Source organism: Schistocerca cancellata, chromosome 3 (assembly GCF_023864275.1).
Source record: "Schistocerca cancellata isolate TAMUIC-IGC-003103 chromosome 3, iqSchCanc2.1, whole genome shotgun sequence".
In the NCBI taxonomy this organism is placed as follows: domain Eukaryota; kingdom Metazoa; phylum Arthropoda; class Insecta; order Orthoptera; family Acrididae; genus Schistocerca; species Schistocerca cancellata.
Genome location: NC_064628.1, coordinates 712,356,301 through 712,376,954, shown reverse-complemented (window position 1 = coordinate 712,376,954; position 20,654 = coordinate 712,356,301).

Genomic DNA, 20,654 nt, shown 5'->3' with positions numbered 1-20,654 from the left:
TTCCTGTAGTCTAGGATCCAACTGATATGGTTAGAAGCACAGGAGACCCACTGCAGGTGATGTCGTGCTCTCACGTCACTCATCTGCTGCCATAGTCCATTTATGCAAAATTTCGCCACACAATCCTAATGGGTACATTCGACGTACATCTCACATAGATTTCTGCGGTTATTTCACGTAGTGTTGCTTGTCCTTTGGCATTAACAACTCTAGGCAAATGCCGCTGCTCTCGGGCGTTAAATGAAGGCTGTAGGATACTGAGTTGTCCATGGTGAGAGGTAATGCATAAAATTTAGTATTCTCGGTACACTCTTGAGTCTGTGATCTTGAATTCCCCTATGATTTCCGAAACTGAATGCCCCATGTGTATAACTCCAATAACCATTCCATGTTGAAAGTCTGGTAATTCCCATCGTTTGTTCATAACCACCGCGGAAACCTTTTTCACTTGAATCACCTAAGTACAAATGAAAGCTCCGCCAATGCAGTTCCCTTTTATAGCTTGATTGCATACGTGATACTACCGCCATCTGTATATGTGCATATCGCTATCCAATGACTTTTGTCACCTCAATATATAACGTAGTTTTACGTTTGTGTTCTGTGGTCATGATGAGAGAGATGGGTGAGGGTGAAACCTGTTGCCGAAACATGGCCTACTCATCTCCAATGACAGCATGGGGACTGCAGACCTTACTGTACCCATCCGACAGATCGACCATCAACAACATCACCCACTGTCACTTCATGAGATTCTGCAGAGAGGTTTTGAATTTAATTCAGGACATTACCGTAAGGACCATTGATGTAGAGTGTTACGCCATCATCTTTCCCCCACAGGACATGTAGGTATGTGCCGAAAGTAGCAGGATACATATGAGCTCAGATTCAAAGTCATTGAGATTTAGGGTGTGAATGAGCCCAAATCCTAGGTGACAGTGGTGTAGAGCAAATACGAGCTCAGGTTCAAGATCAATTCCTTATCATGGAGCAATTGGACTTGTTATCATCTTAACTGAATCTTGTTATCTTCAAGGTCATCACCTCCTCATGAGGAGTCCCTGCATCTCAGACAGTTGTATGATGTAATCAGTAACATGGCATCGCCATCGCTGTCGCTACTGCCTCTTGGACAATTCCAAATGAGGATCACTCATCTATGTATCAGTTAGGAAACCACAATCAAGGTAATCCACTGACTGTACCAATACGAGAGCCAAAATCAAGGGCAGCATCTCCCCCAACATGTGGTGAGGTTGCCAAACCACTGTACTGGTCCTGGACCACATAACGATCTAGAACAATCCCTGGGCCAAGAAGAAACAGGCTCCCTCTCCATTTCCAATTGCACAAACATCGTTATTTCTGTTCTAAGAGCCTGCAGTAGCAGAGGTTATCCAAAAAGAAGACAATTTTTTTTTACATGTTTGGAATTATTGAGTCAGACTACAGTTTACTGTTCAGGAAGCGGTTGTCTTACTCATGGTAAGGGGCAGAACACATGTCTCATGCATAAGGACAGTAGTTCATACTGCATTAGTTTCCTCATTTATGTGTTTTCAAGAACATCTTCGATGATTTGTTTGGCTACCAAGGATCCCACACCATAATCCATTTCTTCTAAATGAACTTTCATTTAAGATTCTGGATGGTGCTCAAAGTAGCACAGTCACATCAGGTGATTTCTTTATAGAGTGGACAATGCTCTCCTATGAGTCTGAGGTAACTTCTTCAAAACTATTAATGGAGATCCACCACCATCATAGCATAGGCTCAGTTAGTGTGCCATTGGAGAATGCAGTGAATGGTACATGTGGATTTATACCATCAGTCACGTGTCTATGTAAAGAGGCTGGACAAAGTGATGTGGATTATAGACATGTTGCCAGAACATGATGAGCATGTTATTGAGGACAAAGGGTGTCCCTCACTTCCTGCACTCCAATTGAAAATGCATATCGATAAATGTGATGCAGTGACTGGAGAGTTAAATGTAAAATTGTTGTAGCAGATATAGAATTTTCCATATGATGCCAATGAACAGAATGAAACTTGTTGTTGAAAAATGAAAGAAGTGTTCAACAATGATTGTAAATATTTTATAATATAAATAAATAATAATAATATCTCCCATAAAATTGTCGTCATCAATAAGTTTTATGTAGCCACGGCTCACTGAAAAGTGAGGTGGTTGGAGAGCATTATAGGACGTGACTGAATTGCTGAAAGTCATTAATGGCTTGACATAATCTGCAAAATGGTGGTGTAATGTACGACATAAGACACACTGACGTTACGATATGTTCTTGGTTTAATATATATGTAATTAGGTGACTGAGCTGCTAACACACTGTGCTGTTTAAACAAAATAACCATTAATTAACCAAATAGCACAGTGTGATGTGTTAACAAAATAAATTCTGCAGTGCAACAAAATATGTACCCTGCATTATCACCCTGTGACACCACAACAAGACTACCCCCAGTAAACTTCGAAACACATCGCTAAGTGCTCATTGTAAGCAATTACCGCCACCGTAGGAGATGAATACACGCTTATTTAGAAACTCGACGCATAACACTCGCAATGGAGACGCTACTGGCCGCCTAGTGTCAATGGCGAGGTAGCTGTCGACTCAGCAGACTGTGATGGCGCTCTTGCATGTGTGTCTCATGCCGGGCGAGCAACGACCGACGCCACTGCCACGCTACAGCTCCGACAGAAGGGCGGTCACACGAGGGGAGGACGTCACACCACTATGAGAGCTCTCGAACAGCTAATGATCCAGGACCAGGTCCCCCTCATTCTCGATGCTAACAAGAAACAAGCTTACCACAACTTCCCATCCCCTTTTCCCTCTGGAGCATCGCCCTATATGGCTTGTACTCTATGGCGAGAGGAAGTAACAGGGTTATCTTATTTAAAAAGTGATGGCAAATACCCACTACTGATGTTTCACACTATTAGAACCTATGACCACAGCAAAATGCTGAGGAATAAGCACCTGGAGCGAGTTAAAGCATATTCTCGGTTCAGATACCACTGCAGGTATCAAAAGAAAGCGCACTTCGTCATCCACAAAAGAAGTGCACAATTAAACAACTACACTCATGCTCATAAATTAAGGATAATGCTGATACATGGTGAAACAACGCTCTGGTAGGCGATCTGCAGGTTTAAATCACCTCGGGATCTGACCATGAGGTGCATTTGACCTGCGGTCGTCGCACGGTGGCGCTGGCAGCAGTCAACATAAACAGAGGTGTGTTTGTGAATGTCAGAGTACGGTGCAGCCAGTAAGTGTGCAGACGTTTTGAGACCTGCTGATGGTGACTGTGTGTTGAAAATGGCTCAAAGAACACATATTGATGACGTTATTGGGGGTAGAATACTAGGGCGACTGGACGCTGGCCAAACACAGCAGGTCGTAGCACGGGCCCTACGTGTGCCACAAAGTGTGATCTCAGGATTATGGCAACGATTCCAGCAGACAGGAAACGTGTCCAGGTGCTACAGTACGGGACGTCCACAGTGTACAACACCACAAGAAGACCGATGTCTCACCATCAGTGCCCGCAGACGGCCACGGAGTACTGTAGGTAGCCTTACTCGGGACCTTACCGCAGCCACTGGAACAGTTGTCTCCAGACACACAGTCTACAGACGACTGAACAGACACGGTTTATTCACCCGGAGACCTGCAAGGTGCATTCCACCGATCCCTGGTCACAGGGGAGCCCGTAAAGCCTGGTGTTAAGAACACAGTACATGGCCATTGGAACGGTGGTGCTAGGTTATGTTCATGGACGAGTCCAGGTATAGTCTGAACAGTGATTCTCGCTGAGTTTTCATCTGGCGTGAACCAGGAACCAGATAAGAACCCTTTAATGTCCTTGAAAGGGACCTGTATGGAGTTCGTGGTTTGATGGTCTGGGGTGGGATTATAATTAGTGCACGTACACACCTGCATGTCTTTGACATAGGAATTGTAACAGGTCAGGTGTATCGGGACGTTATTTTGCACCAGTCTGCCGCCTTATCAGGGGTGCAGTGGGGCCCACCTTCCTCCTGATAGATGATAACCCACGGCCCCACCGAGCTGCCATCGTGGAGGAGTACCTTGAAATAGAAGATATGGAGCGGATAGAGTGACCTGACTGTTTTTCAGCCCGAAACCCCATCGGGAAAGTCTGGGATGCTATCGGTCGACGTATCGCTGCACGTCTTCAAACCCCTAGGACACATCAGGAGCTGAGACGGTCACTGGTGCAAGAATAGGAGGGTATACCCCAGCAGCTGCTCGACCACTTGATCCAGAGTATACCAACCCATTGTGCGACTTGTGTACGTGTGCATGGTGATCATATCCCATATTGATGCTGGGGTACATGCGCAGGAAACAATGGCGTTTTGTAGCACATGCGCTTCGGGACGGTTTTCTCAGCGTATCACCAATACCGTGGACTTATAGATCTGTGTCGTGTGTGTTCCTTATGTGCCTATGCTATTATCGCCAGTTTTGTGTAGTGCACATTGTGTGGCACCGCATTCTGCAATTATCCTTAATTTATGTGCATGAGTGTATTAGACTGATCTTTTTCTATGCGTTTTTGTACATCGGTCTGCCACCCTTCTTTTAATCGATACACATTAACAGGTACATTAAAATACACGAATAGTAGCCACTACTTCCAGCATTTCAAAGTGCTAACATATTAGGTGTCCCAGAAGACTTTCCCTGATTACAAACGTTTATAAGGTGTGAAGCGTAATACATAGACAAATACACTCCTGGAAATTGAAATAAGAACACCGTGAATTCATTGTCCCAGGAAGGGGAAACTTTATTGACACATTCCTGGGGTCAGATACATCACATGATCACACTGACAGAACCACAGGCACATAGACACAGGCAACAGAGCATGCACAATGTCGGCACTAGTACAGTGTATATCCACCTTTCGCAGCAATGCAGGCTGCTATTCTCCCATGGAGACGATCGTAGAGATGCTGGATGTAGTCCTGTGGAACGGCTTGCCATGCCATTTCCACCTGGCGCCTCAGTTGGACCAGCGTTCGTGCTGGACGTGCAGACCGCGTGAGACGACGCTTCATCCAGTCCCAAACATGCTCAATGGGGGACAGATCCGGAGATCTTGCTGGCCAGGGTAGTTGACTTACACCTTCTAGAGCACGTTGGGTGGCACGGGATACATGCGGACGTGCATTGTCCTGTTGGAACAGCAAGTTCCCTTGCCGGTCTAGGAATGGTAGAACGATGGGTTCGATGACGGTTTGGATGTACCGTGCACTATTCAGTGTCCCCTCGACGATCACCAGTGGTGTACGGCCAGTGTAGGAGATCGCTCCCCACACCATGATGCCGGGTGTTGGCCCTGTGTGCCTCGGTCGTATGCAGTCCTGATTGTGGCGCTCACCTGCACGGCGCCAAACACGCATACGACCATCATTGGCACCAAGGCAGAAGCGACTCTCATCGCTGAAGACGACACGTCTCCATTCGTCCCTCCATTCACGCCTGTCGCGACACCACTGGAGGCGGTCTGCACGATGTTGGGGCGTGAGCGGAAGACGGCCTAACGGTGTGCGGGACCGTAGCCCAGCTTCATGGAGACGGTTGCGAATGGTCCTCGCCGATACCCCAGGAGCAACAGTGTCCCTAATTTGCTGGGAAGTGGCGGTGCGGTCCCCTACGGCACTGCGTAGGATCCTACGGTCTTGGCGTGCATCCGTGCGTCGCCGCGGTTCGGTCCCAGGTCGACGGGCACGTGCACCTTCCGCCGACCACTGGCGACAACATCGATGTACTGTGGAGACCTCACGCCCCACGTGTTGAGCAATTCGGCGGTACGTCCACCCGGCCTCCCGCATGCCCACTATACGCCCTCGCTCAAAGTCCGTCAGCTGCACATACGGTTCACGTCCACACCGTCGCGGCATGCTACCAGTGTTAAAGACTGCGATGGAGCTCCGTATGCCACGGCAAACTGACTGACACTGACGGCGGCGGTGCACAAATGCTGCGCAGCTAGCGCCATTCGACGGCCAACACCGCGGTTCCTGGTGTGTCCGCTGTGCCGTGCGTGTGATCATTGCTTGTACAGCCCTCTCGCAGTGTCCGGAGCAAGTACGGTGGGTCTGACACACCGGTGTCAATGTGTTCTTTTTTCCATTTCCAGGAGTGTACATTTTATCTTGAATGCATGTCACATATTCCAGTTTTTGTGTAAGTACATACTTACTGTTAACTTGTTTGATACAGGGCCCCGTGAAATAACAGCAGTTGAATCTGACATCAATTGCAAACAACTTGTACTAAAACCAATAGAAAGCACATTGTGTCCTCTGGTATCACGAGGCAAAATCACTAAAGGCAGTCCAGAGAAAATTTCAGAGGACATACCATAGATAGCCACCAGATGTTAAAAGCATCAAGATGTAGTATGCGAAGTTTAAGGAAGCAGGGGGCGTCTGTGATTTCGTAGAACAGGCAGGCCTAGACCTAGTGTGCAAACAATTCGGACAGTGGGGGATAGTTTCGTGAGAAGTCCCAAGAAGTCAGTCTGCAGAGCCTTACGTGAGTTGCAGATTCCGAAGACATCAGCACACCACATCCTACATTAACAAATTCTCTTGCGCTCTTACAAAGTACAGATCGAGCAGTCCCTCCAATCATCGGACTGCTCGGTATGACTTTGCTGTTATGCTACGATCTGGGGGTCGAACAATCCCCACGCCGTGTCTGAGACCGTCAGAGGCAGACTTAACGTGATCATGTAATGTGGTCTTATGCATAATGTAATAATGGGACCTCTTTTCTTCAGTGAAATGACAATCACAGTGAATGTCTGTCTTCATATGTTGCAGTTATTTGTTGTGCCTCAGATTCAGAACGTTCTGAACTTAACTTTCCAACGAGATGGTGCGACATTTCTTTGTGGGTTAGATGTTCGTGTCTATTTGGATACATTTCCAGGAAGATGGTTAGGGCGTGGTGGTCAAATCAGTTGGCCTCCACGATCACCAGACATAATACCATTGGGCTATGTCAAGGACTAAGTTTATCAAGCACCTGTGAAAGACATCGCAGAATTGCGACACAGAGTTACTGACGTCATAACATCCACTTCCCACGAAATCTTGACAAACGAATCGGTGCAATTGGAATGTCGCCTGGATATCCTCCGAGGAACTAAAGGTGCACACTTCGAAATTTATTAACTGTGTGCGTGAATATACCAACAAAACTAGAATATGTCATCTGCACTTCAAGATAACAGATATGTGTCTGTGTGACGTAGTTTCTGCCTTATGCATGCCTGTAAACAGGGAAAACTTCTAGGACACCCAGTGTACACATGTAAATTCTATGTTTATAACCTCAGTATTTTTCTTAGTGTAACGGCTTGCAGTGCTCCACGGTAGCATCTAGACACATATTACGGGGAATTAATATTGCCCTCTAGCCGAAAGGCAGACTGTACTTTTTTTAAAATCTGGAGTGAAAAGGCAGGGATTTACGAGAATTTCCTGTCTGATAGTTGTTCGGACATATGCACGTGTAGTCCCTTCTCCGCAATAAAAATAGCCTTCCTTGGAAAAGTAACAATATAGTTCTCACGAAACACTGCTGGACAACTTTTAGGAAACACATTTAAGGTAGGCTGCACGATAATTCTACACCATCCGCCTTATATCTGGTATAAAGGCAATAGGAATAAGTAAGGTCGAAAGCAAATTTAACAATTTTCAGGCTGTGTAGCATAAAAATGTTACACGAAGAGCAGCAATATATGTGAAGATTTAGCGTATTATTCATTTTCCCGTATGCTATTCAAGAGCGGATCCAGGGTAGAGTAACCTACATTTCTTCCATCTGCTACGATAACCATGAAGTGAACGACTGTCGGGAAAAAAAGTTAATATGGAAAGAGATCCATATACAAACAGATTCTTTACTTAGACATCGTGCCGAAGACGGAACGTATGCAGCTATCATTTAAAATCAGTCCCTGTTCAACTCACTAATAGAACGAGGGGAAAACATCTCCATATGCTTTTGTGCCAACCCTGATTTTTCTAACGTTGTCTTCGCGGTCCTTACGTGAAATGTACGTTGGTGGTAGTACTGTCATTCTGCAACCTATAGCACAATAGTGTTTTCTGAAAATAACTTTTTTTCCCTCCAATTACTCCCATTCGAGTTCATACAACATTTCCGTAATACTCACGCGTTCATCCAAACTACCGGCAAAAAATCTAGCACCACATCTCTGAATTACTTCGATGTCTTCCTTTAAAACGAGCTCTTCGGGGTGCCAAACACTCGAGCAGTACTCAAGTTGTATAAACGTTCTTCTTCGTTTATGGATGAGCTACACTTTCCTGGAGTTATCTCAATAAACCGAAGTCGGCATTACACACACTTTCCGCAATTCAAAGTGAAGTAGTATAGAAATCTATCACTGCTACGGAAGCTTGGATATTACTCAGGTGACAGAAGTGATGGGATACTTCCTAATATTGTGTAAGAGTCCCTTTTGTACGGTATACTGCATCAACTGAACGTGGAAGGGACTCAACAAGTCGTTTGAAGTCCCCTGCAGAAATATTGATCCATTTTGCCTGTGTAGCCGTCCATAACTGCGAAAGTCTTGCCGGTGCAGAATTTTGTCCACGAACTGATCTCTCAATTATGTCCCATCAATTTTCGATGAGATTCATGCGTGCAGTATGGGTGGCCAGAATGTTCCTCAAAACAATTGTGGGCCAATGACATGGCTGACTGTCGTGCATAAAAATTACACCGTTGTTTGGGATCATAAAGTCCACGAATGGCTGAAAATGGATTCCAAGTAGCCGAACATAATTTCCATTCAATGATTGTTTCGTTTGGACCAGAGGACCCAGTCCATTCCATGCAAACACAGTCCACACCACTAATGAGCCAACACCAGCTTATGCAGTGGCTTCTTCACAACTTGGGTCTGTGACTTCGTGAGTCTGCACCACACTCGAAACCTACTATCAGCGCTTACTAACTAAAATCGGAACTCATTTGACCAGGCCATTATTTTACAGTCGTCTGGAGTCCAACCGATAGGATCACGAGCCCAGCAGACGCGCTGCAGGCGGTGTCGTGCTGTTAGCAAAGCTACTCGCGTCGGTCGTCTGCTGCCACAGCCCATTAACGCCTAATTTCGCCGCACTGTCCTGAAGGATACCTTCGCCGTACGTCCCCACATTGATTCTTGCGGTTGTTTCTCGCAGTGTTACCTATCTGTTAGCACTGACAACTGTACTCAACTGCCGCTGATCTCGGTCGTTAACTGAAAACCATCACCACTGCGTTGCCTGTGGTGCGAGGTAATGACTGAAGTTTGGTATGCTCGGCACATTCTTGACACTGTGGCTCTGAGTATTGAATTCTCTACTGATTTCCGAAATGGAATGTCCCATGCGTATAGTTCCAGATACGATTCCGCGTTCAAAGTCTGTTGGCCCGTCGTTGGGCCATAACCACATCAGAAACCTTTTCACATGAATAACCTGAGTAGAAGTGACAGTTCCGTCGACGTACTGCCCTTTTATACCTTGTGTGTGCGATGCTACCGCCAGCTCTCCCGTGACTTTCGTCACGTTAGTGTATATACAGAATGTCCCTTCTAAGAGTCGCCAGGCGCATTTTATTGGGTATTTTGGTAGATATCTGCAGTTTCGATTTTGCAATGCTGAGTGGCTGGAGTAAGCCCAAGCAAATAATGGTCATCACATGTTTCGTGGGCCGCCCAGTATCGACGGAAAGAGTCAGTTTGTTTCCCGTCGCGAATAAAATTATTTTTAAAGCCGAATTTTATGTGCCATTCCATACAGCGTTCAGAATTAGTTTTAGTGCGATATTCATTTTAGTGATACGTATTAACTGAGACAGTAAAACACGTAGAATAACCACTACACTAGCAGCCACAGCAGAGTTTTTTTTTTTTTACCTGCGCTGCATATTTTCTATCAGCGGTATGACTTCAGCAACATACAACATTTTGAGCAGAGCCATCTTGTCGCTGCATTCAATCTTTTGAATGATATTCAGTATCCTTGTACTATTCGGTATCAGTGCACATCCTAATTTTTCTACCACTTCTTTGGTGGAAACAATACGGTATTCATTTGATAGTACTAAATCTATTGTTGCTTCTGAATTCTGAAATGATATAACACTCTCGTTAGGTACTGATGGGTGACGTTATCGATGGTTTTCTCTAAAGCGAAGTTCAGTAAGGCTAATGTTTATGCCTGATTATGTCATAAGAAGGTCATGTCTGTCATAAGGAAAAAAAGGCCATCCTTACATGCTTTTGCTGGATGTGCTACAGGCCTTTACTGGCCCATAGATGACTGGAAGGGTTTGTTCTGATCTTGCCTCTATGCCACGTAGATTAATTTCGAGTCCGCACGTTTCTTTTCTTTCGGGAGGAGAGGGGAAATTTGGCGTTAATGGCCTATGACAGCCTATGACAGCAGACGACCGACCGAGTGCCTTTGCTAACAGGGCGACATCGGCTGCAGCGCCTCTCCTGGGCTCGTAATCATATAGGTTGGACTCCAGGCGACTGGGAAACCGTGGACAGCTCACATAAGTCCCGATTTCAGTTGGAAAGAGCTGATGGCAGGATTCCAGTGTTCCACAGACCACACGGAGCCATGAATTTTGTCAACAAGGCACTGTGCAAGCTGATGGTGGTTCCATAATGGTTTGGACTATGTTTACCGGAAATGGGCTAGGTTCTCTGGTCCCACTCAACCAATCACTGACTGGGAACTGTTATGTACAGCTACTTGGAGATCATTTGTAGCCACTCATAGACTGCATTTTTATAGATGACAATGTGCAAATGTCACCATGCCACAATTGTTCGCGACTGGCAGAAGAACCGTATGGACAATTCGAACGAATGATTTAGCCACCCAGACCGCCTAGGGTGAATCCCATCGAACATTTGCGCTACATAATCGAGAGGTCACTTTATGCACAATATCCTTCACCGGCAACACTTCCGCAGTTATAGACAGTTATAGAGGTAGATTGGCTCAATATTTCTGCAGGGGACCCAGCGACTTGTTGAGTGCATGCCACAGCGAGTTGCTCCACTAAACCGGAAAAAAGAAGGTCTGACATGATATTAGGAGGAATCCCATTACTTTCGTCACCTCGGTGAACACATTGAAATGTAAACGTCTTTGAATTGGTATTTTCTATTCATTTTTGTTTGACAGCTTGACAGTTTGACATATACAGAGGTATTATATTGATCAAACAGTAAACCTTAACTTGGAATATATGGAACTACAATTTCAAATACTCTGTATTTATGTATGTGCCTGATCAAAGATAAAAAATGGAACATGATTGTTTGTAGGAATGAATCCTAACTCAGTAATTTTTACATGTGATGGTATTGTAAAGAACTTAGAAAAAAAAATATTTCTCCAACTTCAATACGACAGTTATATATGACACATCTGTCGTCCTTGTTGGAGTCTGAATGATGATTTTCCCACCTCCTGAAAGGTGATTGATGTAGACTGCAATGAGAATAGTTGAAAAATAAATAGTGTTTGTTGGCAATTAATACATTCAGGCAAGCTTTTATAGCGTCACACACACACAGTCCATTCCATAGTCAGAAATTGTAGATTCTAGTGTAGTATACCATGATCGTAAGTGAAGGAAAATGTAACAGTCGTTTTGTTGTTTACAATAATATTACCTCTTCCCTGGTAGTCTTCCTCTTACACATAGATGTCTTGGACTGATGTTAGATAGTCAGACAACTCCACTTTGTTAAAAACCTATACTAGAATCTTGCGTTATATCTAACGATAAATGCCTATGCGAAGCTGTTGCAGTAGTTCATTTTAATGTTGGTCAACTCTAGTTTATATGACATTGCTATCGACTTTTAATATTTCCAGCGTCTCCTTGCCAATATTTTCCCAATACATACCTCTTCACGCCACAGTATTGACCAAATGTAGGAGAATGTGACTGTTCTTGATGACGCATTGTCTCTAGAGTGTCCCATCTTTCCACTTGTAAAGCAAATTATGGGGTGCCATCCCTCTCACATACCTAGTGATTACATTAAAGTCCTACAGCATCTAATACAAATTCCACTTATCCCTTCTGTATAAATCTTTTTTTTCAAGAATATCTATAAATCCTTACAAGTAAGGAAGTATAATTGGTATGAGGTGGGTGATGTATGGTGTAAGAATCAGATATGTTTTCCTGCAATGCTCCCCAGTACTGTAACAAGTCACTACTAGCTTGGTGGAGTGAACATGGTGCTGCCTCTCGACTACTATCTACAGACCGCATAGAATTTGTTGCCAGATGATACAGGCAGAATTTTGTGCCAATAATATTCTGTGATGAATAAAATGGCGTCTTCTTCAGCGTGTGGAATGTCGCCAATATCGACAAACAGAGATATTTTCTGTCACTTCTATCAGCGTTGTAGCGCTAAAATCATGATTCCTTAATGCTGGCCATTTTTCTGAGAGGAAGTATTCAGATAATGATGTAGTTATATTAAGAGTTGACCTAAAGAACATTAGCTATTGAAACGATAAATCTTTATCTTCCACAATGTATAAAGAACATCTAATAAAACAATAACATTTCTTAGAGGATTGACCTTTTCGGTCGGTCAGGTGTCCGAGCGGTTCTAGGCGCTACAGTCGGGAACCGCGCGACCGCTACGGTCGCAGGTTCGAATCCTGCCTCGGGCATGGATGTGTGTGATGTCCTTAGGTTAGTTAGGTTTAAGTAGTTATAAATTCTAGGGGACTGATGACCTCAGAAGTTAAGTCCCATAGTGCTCAGAGCCATTTCAACCATTTGACCTTTTCGTCAGAAATGCTCTTACTGTAGCTGAAACAGGTTCCTACACACGAAGCATGAGGAAGGGAGAGGTGTGAATTTAAGACAAGCAGAAGTGTGTCCGCATGGAAGGAATAGCACAGCTGTCAAATTCTGGTACCAGATTTTGGAGAGTCAAGCATCGTCAAAAGCTCTCACAGTCACACACTGAAGCTTTCATATGATTTGGAGGAATCTTAATATTATCTACATCCTCTGTGGTGGTTATTGCATCTGTGTTCTGGCAATTGTTATACACTACCACTATCCTTCGTAAGAATCACAAACAGACATTCGTAAAAACCACTCAGCGTGTTCAGTTCATGGATTATGCGATTTTTTCCAAATCTCTTAACCTCCCATCTAAATGGAAATGCACTGTTTGATAATCGTTATTAGTATAAAAGAATCCAGCTTCGCTTAGTTTGCAAAGACGTTGTGTAGTAGCTATCAACCAGTCATCGAAGGATGTCAACCATGTCTTACATGTTCTGTATACAGGGAGAACTGAAGCATTCTTTCGCACTTCATCTGTTGAACCACACGATGATGCAGATTCAGAAGCTGTATTCAGATGCACTTCCATTCTATACAGACTCAAAAAAAATGTGGCTCATTGTGTAAAATTTGACTCAGCATTCACAGGTGATCCTCATACATCCACTATGTTATAGAGAAAGAGACACACACAGAGAGAGTAGGGGGGGGGGGGCGAGATGTACTTTTTTATAAACTGATTCTCATCCAGCCTTTTTGTAGTGACAGAAGTGCGTCCTCCACACAGAGTAGGCCGGTCATAGACCCGCATAGCATGCAGGCCACTCCTTGCTGTGGTACTGGGAGTGCTGGTTGTGGCCTGTGTAGTGTGCATGACTTTGTCCTAGAACATTATCTTGGCTAGAATTGGCACAGTGGTGTGCTGACCTAGATTTTGGTTCTTGTACTGGAACAGTGGATGGCAGTCAAGGGAGTGGGAATGCGATAACGAGTGTCATGAGTGGTTTCATAAAAGCACTGTTACGTATGGCTACGCACCTGCATGTGCTACTCTTATCTCTATAGGTTCGGACCTGCCATAGCAGAAGCGGATCCAGCTAGCTCTAAATAAGGGACATTTTGCCTCAATATATGACTTGTGTTCCAGTATGTGTCGAGATAACATCTGCGAAGATAAAACGCTGTGCCATTGATAACGCTACCGCAGCAGGAGTGGGAAAATGTCCTCGATATGAAACAGTTAATGACGCGCCATCAAATGCAATACAGCGAATTAGAAAACCTAATGGATCTGATTGGTGCTTCAGAGGACGGTGGATAGCTTCCAGAACCATTAAAAAGCGAATTTTGTGACTGTCAGTACACGCCTTTCCTCTAGCTATCTCTCTCTCTATGGACGATTAATATGAATATGACTACCTAATTTCTAATCCAATCCTTTTTTCTCTTTCTTTCAGAACTTTTTAACGAGATTGCAGTCATGGCAGTGGAAGAAGTGGAGCATGTGATGGACACAGTACCTGTCACTCTGCCTGTACCAATATATCAGAGTTATGTAAAAGTGAAGGTGGAGGACGGAGAAAGGAAAGGAAAGATAAGGAACTACTGACGTCAGTTGCATTGGTACTTTGTGTGGAATAAATGGCGACGAATGAAAGTGTGCTCCAGACAGGGATTTGAACCAAGGATCTCCTGCGTACTAGACTGTTGCGTTAACCATTGTGCCACCCAACATTGTGTTTACTCCAATTTAGTGTACTATCTTGGCATGCATCTTGGATGAATCACAGATATGCCACATTACTACACAGTGCAACATATCTGCAGTCCCTTTCCATCGATGTAAATCAAAGTCCCTTTCCATCGATGTAAATCAATTATATGAATGTGTTGTGCTTGTACTAGACACCATGAATTCATATGTGTCAAGATGAGTACAAGAAGAAATGTATGTATGCATCAATGTATGCATCACACTTATATGGCATGTTTTCACATAGAAATGTCTAGACTTGATCATGTTCCTACTACGAGCTCTCAGGACATGACCCTTGAATACATAAGTAGTATTTGACTTGCTGATGTTGTGAGGTCCGATTGGGTTGATGCCACACTAGCTCACATTCATACTGATGTTGATACTGAGTAGGATAAAATATTATTATCCATTATTCTGAATACGCTGATAATGTGAGGACTGAACGAATTGATGGCATAACCAATCACAGCGAGATGGATACTGACACTGAGCTGGATAAAATATTCGAATCAAGTATTCCGTTTAATGATGGTGATGATGAATGACTGAAATCCGTATGTAGCAGCACCAACACCAATGTTAGGCATGTAAGTACTAGAAATTTCATTATTATTATTATTATCATAATTACTGACAACTCCATATGTCTCTTATACACACGCGATACTTATCACTACTTTCCTTGCATAATTATCGGAACAGTCCAGAGGTGGGCTTGTGTCAATAACAACACCATTGATGATGCCATCATCCCATCACCATCACCATGTGCCAGCCTGTCAGTGTCGAGGTCCATTCTATCACCCTGTTATGGATTGACACACCGGCATGTTCGCAGTGGTCTGGGCTATCGCAACCATGCTCCTGACACCCTGGACTTATTACCATTATCGTGTTTCATCGTGCCATCATCTTGGACCATCTCGACATCATTATGCTCGATCTAACAGCAGTCCTCCATCTGCATTGAACTATTCTGTGGTTGCTGGTGCTTTTGGAGGTTGGATCTCACAAGGTTGCATGGACAACTCTAACGTGGGCTACTAATATCTCATCACTTTACTGTGGCGGGAAGTGAGCTCCCCAAAATAGTCAATGATCGCGGTATCCCATCATTATGTGCGAAGTGGCGCTGTGCTGTGAACTCACTCTCTCTCCATAAATGAAGGTAGTAATGGTGTTGCGGAAAAGACCAATGTCTATATTCGACTTAAAAATGGTGTGTTGTCTTGGGGTGACTCAACCACACGTTGCATCAGAAATTTTACCACAAATGTCGTACTGCATTATTTTTCCGAATGCAAGAAAGGGGGTCCAGTAAAGCACTCAGCCATGTATTGTGTCTCGATGACTACCCACATGCCTATGATCCAGCTGTCTGGAGGTAAACTTTAATCCCACTTCCAGAGGATACAGCTGCTAAGCAAGTGAGTATTAAAGTCCAAATATTGATGAGGGGCTTGAATTTTGGTTTACGTGGTTCCCCCTGGTTTGTGAGAGAAGTTATCCAAAACGTACATAACGTATGTGTACATTCGAAACAGCTAATGCCTGTGAGCATTAAAACATTATTGGTGTCTCACTCCCCATTAAACTCCAGGATTTACCGAAATTTGAGAGGCAGAACCTAATTACTCATTTCAAGTTTACGTCCTGGATGTAGATAAAAGCAAGCCAGAAGATGATGAGGTGCACACTGTGCAAAACACAAAAGATGTAAAACATGAAGTAATAAGACCCCACTGTTTTCAAAAGTAGTTGATCAGCGCCCTAATTATGCAGATCTGTTGCTACTCTCCAAGAGTGGGTCATAACACTGCATCTGGATCAAAAGCATCTCGTGCACATGTTTTGCCCATTCAAATACAAAAAAAGTGCATGGTATTTTTGTCATAGAGGCTTCAACTTCTCTACTAGGAGCGAACATTCAGAAAAGAATCTGCTTGATTGCTGGAGCAAGGAACTGGTACATATGGAAATGCCTACTGAGGCAAACAAGATATTAAAGAATAAGATTGTCTTTTACCAGGAGCACTGCCCCTTTGCTGCATTTGTGTATTTTGATTGCAACCCAGTTCTTGTGGTGCATTGTAAAGATAACCCCCCCCCCCCCACCCCCCGCCTCCTAGAGTAACTTCACTGAATGACATGTAATATGCATGGCTGCATATCATATTGTATGCTCATATGACACGAGTCTTAATCAATCTGAATCATATGTAAGGGATAATCATACAACGTGCTTTCGTTGGCTTCAGTGGCTCTAATGACTGAAGTATACAAAGCTCGTTGGTGTTGGCAGTGCCTTGTCTTTGGCTTCGCACTTAGTGCGACAAGTAGCCTTTCAATCACAAGGCCATGTAGCACATATTGTAATGCAGCTGGAAGTCTGTCTGTGATGCTGTGACAACAGGTGGTTCATCTGAGGGGTCAAAATTGTCATCTCTCTGTTCTCATGCTGTTTATAGTGTATGTTTGTATGTAATAGTAATATAGGCCATTAGTCATGTATGTTCGGTTGCATGCTTGCACACTGTTTGTGTGTATTTTGAGTACTACATACCATCTGTGTAACTGTTTGTGTGTGTGTGTGTGTGTGTGTGTGTGTGTGTGTGTGTGTGTGTGTGTGTGTGCGCATGTGTGTGCACATGTATATGGTTTGTCTCTTTCCCTGCTGATAGTCATACTAGTTAGTCTCATTTTGCGTGTATTGCATAAAAATCTGCATATAGGAAAAAACTGAATCATATAAAGAAGAAAAACTGTATTGTAGAAAGAAAAATGTATGTAAATAATCAGTGGGAAGTAGTATATAGATTCCTCTTCACCAGTAGTGTCTCTCTCGAAATATAGTCGCACGCAGTGGCCTCGTGGTTGTGCCGCAATGTCACGGACTGCGAGGCCGCTGTGGCCGAGCGGTTCTAGGAGCTTCAGTTCGGAACGACGCGGCTCCTACGGTCGCAGGTTCGAATCCTGCCTCGGGCATGGATGTGTGTGATGTCCTTAGGTTAGTTCGGTTTAATTAGTTCTAAGTCTAGGGGACTGATGCTTAGAGACATTTGAACCATTTGGACCCCTTCCACCAGAGGCTGGAATCCTTCCTCGGGCATGGGTGTGTGTGTTGTTAGTAGCATAGTGTGTAGGTCTAGGAGCCGATGACCTCAGTAGTTTGGTCCCTTAGGAATTCACACACATTTGAACATTTTTTTCTCGACCAATGTCTATTTCATATAAGTTTTCTATTAAAGTACAAAAAACAGTTGTACTGTAAAGTAAGTTTAAAATAGTATTGCAAAAATATTGTTAATAAACCAAAGTTTTGCTAAGTACCTGTTATTATATTTACAAAGATAACACCTTAATCCTTCCACTAAGGGGTACAGAGCATATAGGACGAATATCTGTAGAGAGAGATGGAAAACAAGGGGTTGGGAAACATATAAGTGCTAATATTCTAATATATTTTGTTATTAATTTAAAAAAATTCGTAGATCCTGATTCCACAGAAACATGAACCCTTCACTGTGGTGAAAGAAGCTGAATGACCATTGGATTTGCAGTATGAAAAAGATGAAGAGAGAACCTTTTTCTTATTGACCTAGGCCAGAAGATAAACTCTCATCCAAGGTCGTTATCTGGTCCAGAACTGCCACAATGGTTTAGTGACCTCACCACATGTTGAGGGAGGAAGTGGCCTTCAGTAAATGTGTGACATTGATTTTCGTTCCTTAACCAGCGTGGTAGTTGAATGATCTTCGCTTGTAGTTGCCCAGGAGCCGACAGCGGCGGCAGCGGTGGTGGCGTGTCAGAGGTTACATCACACAATTTCCAAAGACGTGAGGATTACTCAATTGGAGAAGATGGCCTTGAAAATAACAACCACAATTGTCTCATAACACTGGAGTGACTGCAAATCTAGGTTCATACCAACCCTACATATCTATGACCTTGCATTTGGGTTTGTACTGCCCTACATCTCAATGACCTTGAATCTGGGCTCGTACCCATTCTGCTACACCATTGATGAATCGTAACAACTTGTATCCACATGTATGTAAAAAATATACGGGATGAGTCACTAACTGTTGCCATCAAGAACAACTCCAAAAGTATGATAGGAGCTGAAAAATTTGCGGGACAAAAGTTGCATGGGACAACGGGGGCTATAATATGATTTTGGTTTATTGTTGCTTGGTGGGGTCGCTTCAAGAATATGAAGGTCAACTTTGTTTTTTTTTTAATGGGATACTTTAGTTTGGTAGCGGCTATCTAGATGAATCCAATGATGTGTAACAGTAATGTCTTTGAAGGTCAACGAAGGTCACAAAAGTGGTATGAACGTCCGTTTACAGAAGGTGTTCTAAGTGATGACCATTGGTATCAATGCAGTGCTGCAGTCTTCTTATGATGGATTGAATGGTATTCCTTATGACATCGGCACTTGTCGAAGCGCATACTCTGAAAATTCTCTCTCGCATATTTTCAGGTATAGTTGGAACGTCTTTATGAACAATTTATTTTACGAATCCTCACAAGAAAAAATCGAGAGGCGTCAAGTCTGGAGAACGAGCCGGCCACGACACATCTCCTCCTCATCCATTCCAACGGTTTGGGAATTGTCTCTGTAACTCATTTCAAGCCATCAGCGAAAAATGTGTCGGACACCCTCGTGTTGATACTACAATCTGTTCCTTGTACCTAAAGGTATTTCTTCCAATAACAGACCTAATGTTTGTTGCAGGAATGTGGTGTACTTCCTACCATTAAAATTTCCATCGATGGAAGAGGGGCCTATAATTCTGTCCAGAATCCCACACCATACATTCACCGACCACGGGTTTTGGGTGCAACTTTCCGCAGCCAGCATGGATTTTCAGTTGCCCAATAATGCATATTATGCAAATTAACATTTCCGTGGTTCGTGAATGTAGCCTCGTCAGTAAATAAAATCAAATTAGTAAATGTGTCATCCCTCTGAATCTGAAGTTGAGCCCATCGGCATAATTCAATGCACCGCATACAATCCGTACCAGTTAATTCTTGATGGAGACTGATATGGTAAGGATGATGTTTATGGCGACAACACTGCAATACTGCTCTGTCTCGTGCCAGATTTCCTTACGATTTGACCCGAACTAACAGAAGGATCTCGAACCACAGTGGCAAGGGTACCAATTTCCGTTTCCTTGTTAGTAACTTTCCTTTGCAGGATATGTTTCCGATACGTTAAGATCCAATTGTTCTCAATTTATTGTACACATATTTAAATGTACAATGTGTAGGATGAGTACGTTGAGGATATCTTTCAGCGTGTAAGTCTCTAGCTCTCACTGAATTTCGTTGGCATTCTCTGTAAATGAGAAGCATATCGACTTTTTCTTCGAAGGCATACATCATTCACATTCGTTTGATTCGACGATCCTAGTCTTACCGTTCCTATTAGTGTGGTATTGCAAAACCGTCGAATGGTGTTTGCATGTCAATGGCACGTTAGATGATACGGCCTACTCCGTGAATATTTACTATTTGCACGATATACGAGAGTGACTTGTCAGAGCATGTGCTTCGATAAGTCCTGATGTGATAAGGAATACCACTCAATCCATGATAAGAAGATTGCAGCACTGCATTGATACCAATGGTCATCACTTCGAACACCTTCTGTAAATGGACGTTCATGCCACCTTTGTGACCTTCGTTGATCCTAAAAGACCTTACTGTTACACATCATTGGATTCGTCTCGATGGCCGCTACCAGGCTATGGGATCCCATTTAAAAAACAAAGTTGACCTTCATATCTCTGACGCGACCCCACTTAGCAACAAATATGGACCCCTTTCTCCCATGAAACATTCGTCCCACAAACTTTTCAGCTCCTATCATACTTTCGGAATTATTCTAGGTGGCAGTAGTTAGCGACTCACCCTGTATGCTCATCCCTTCATTCTGC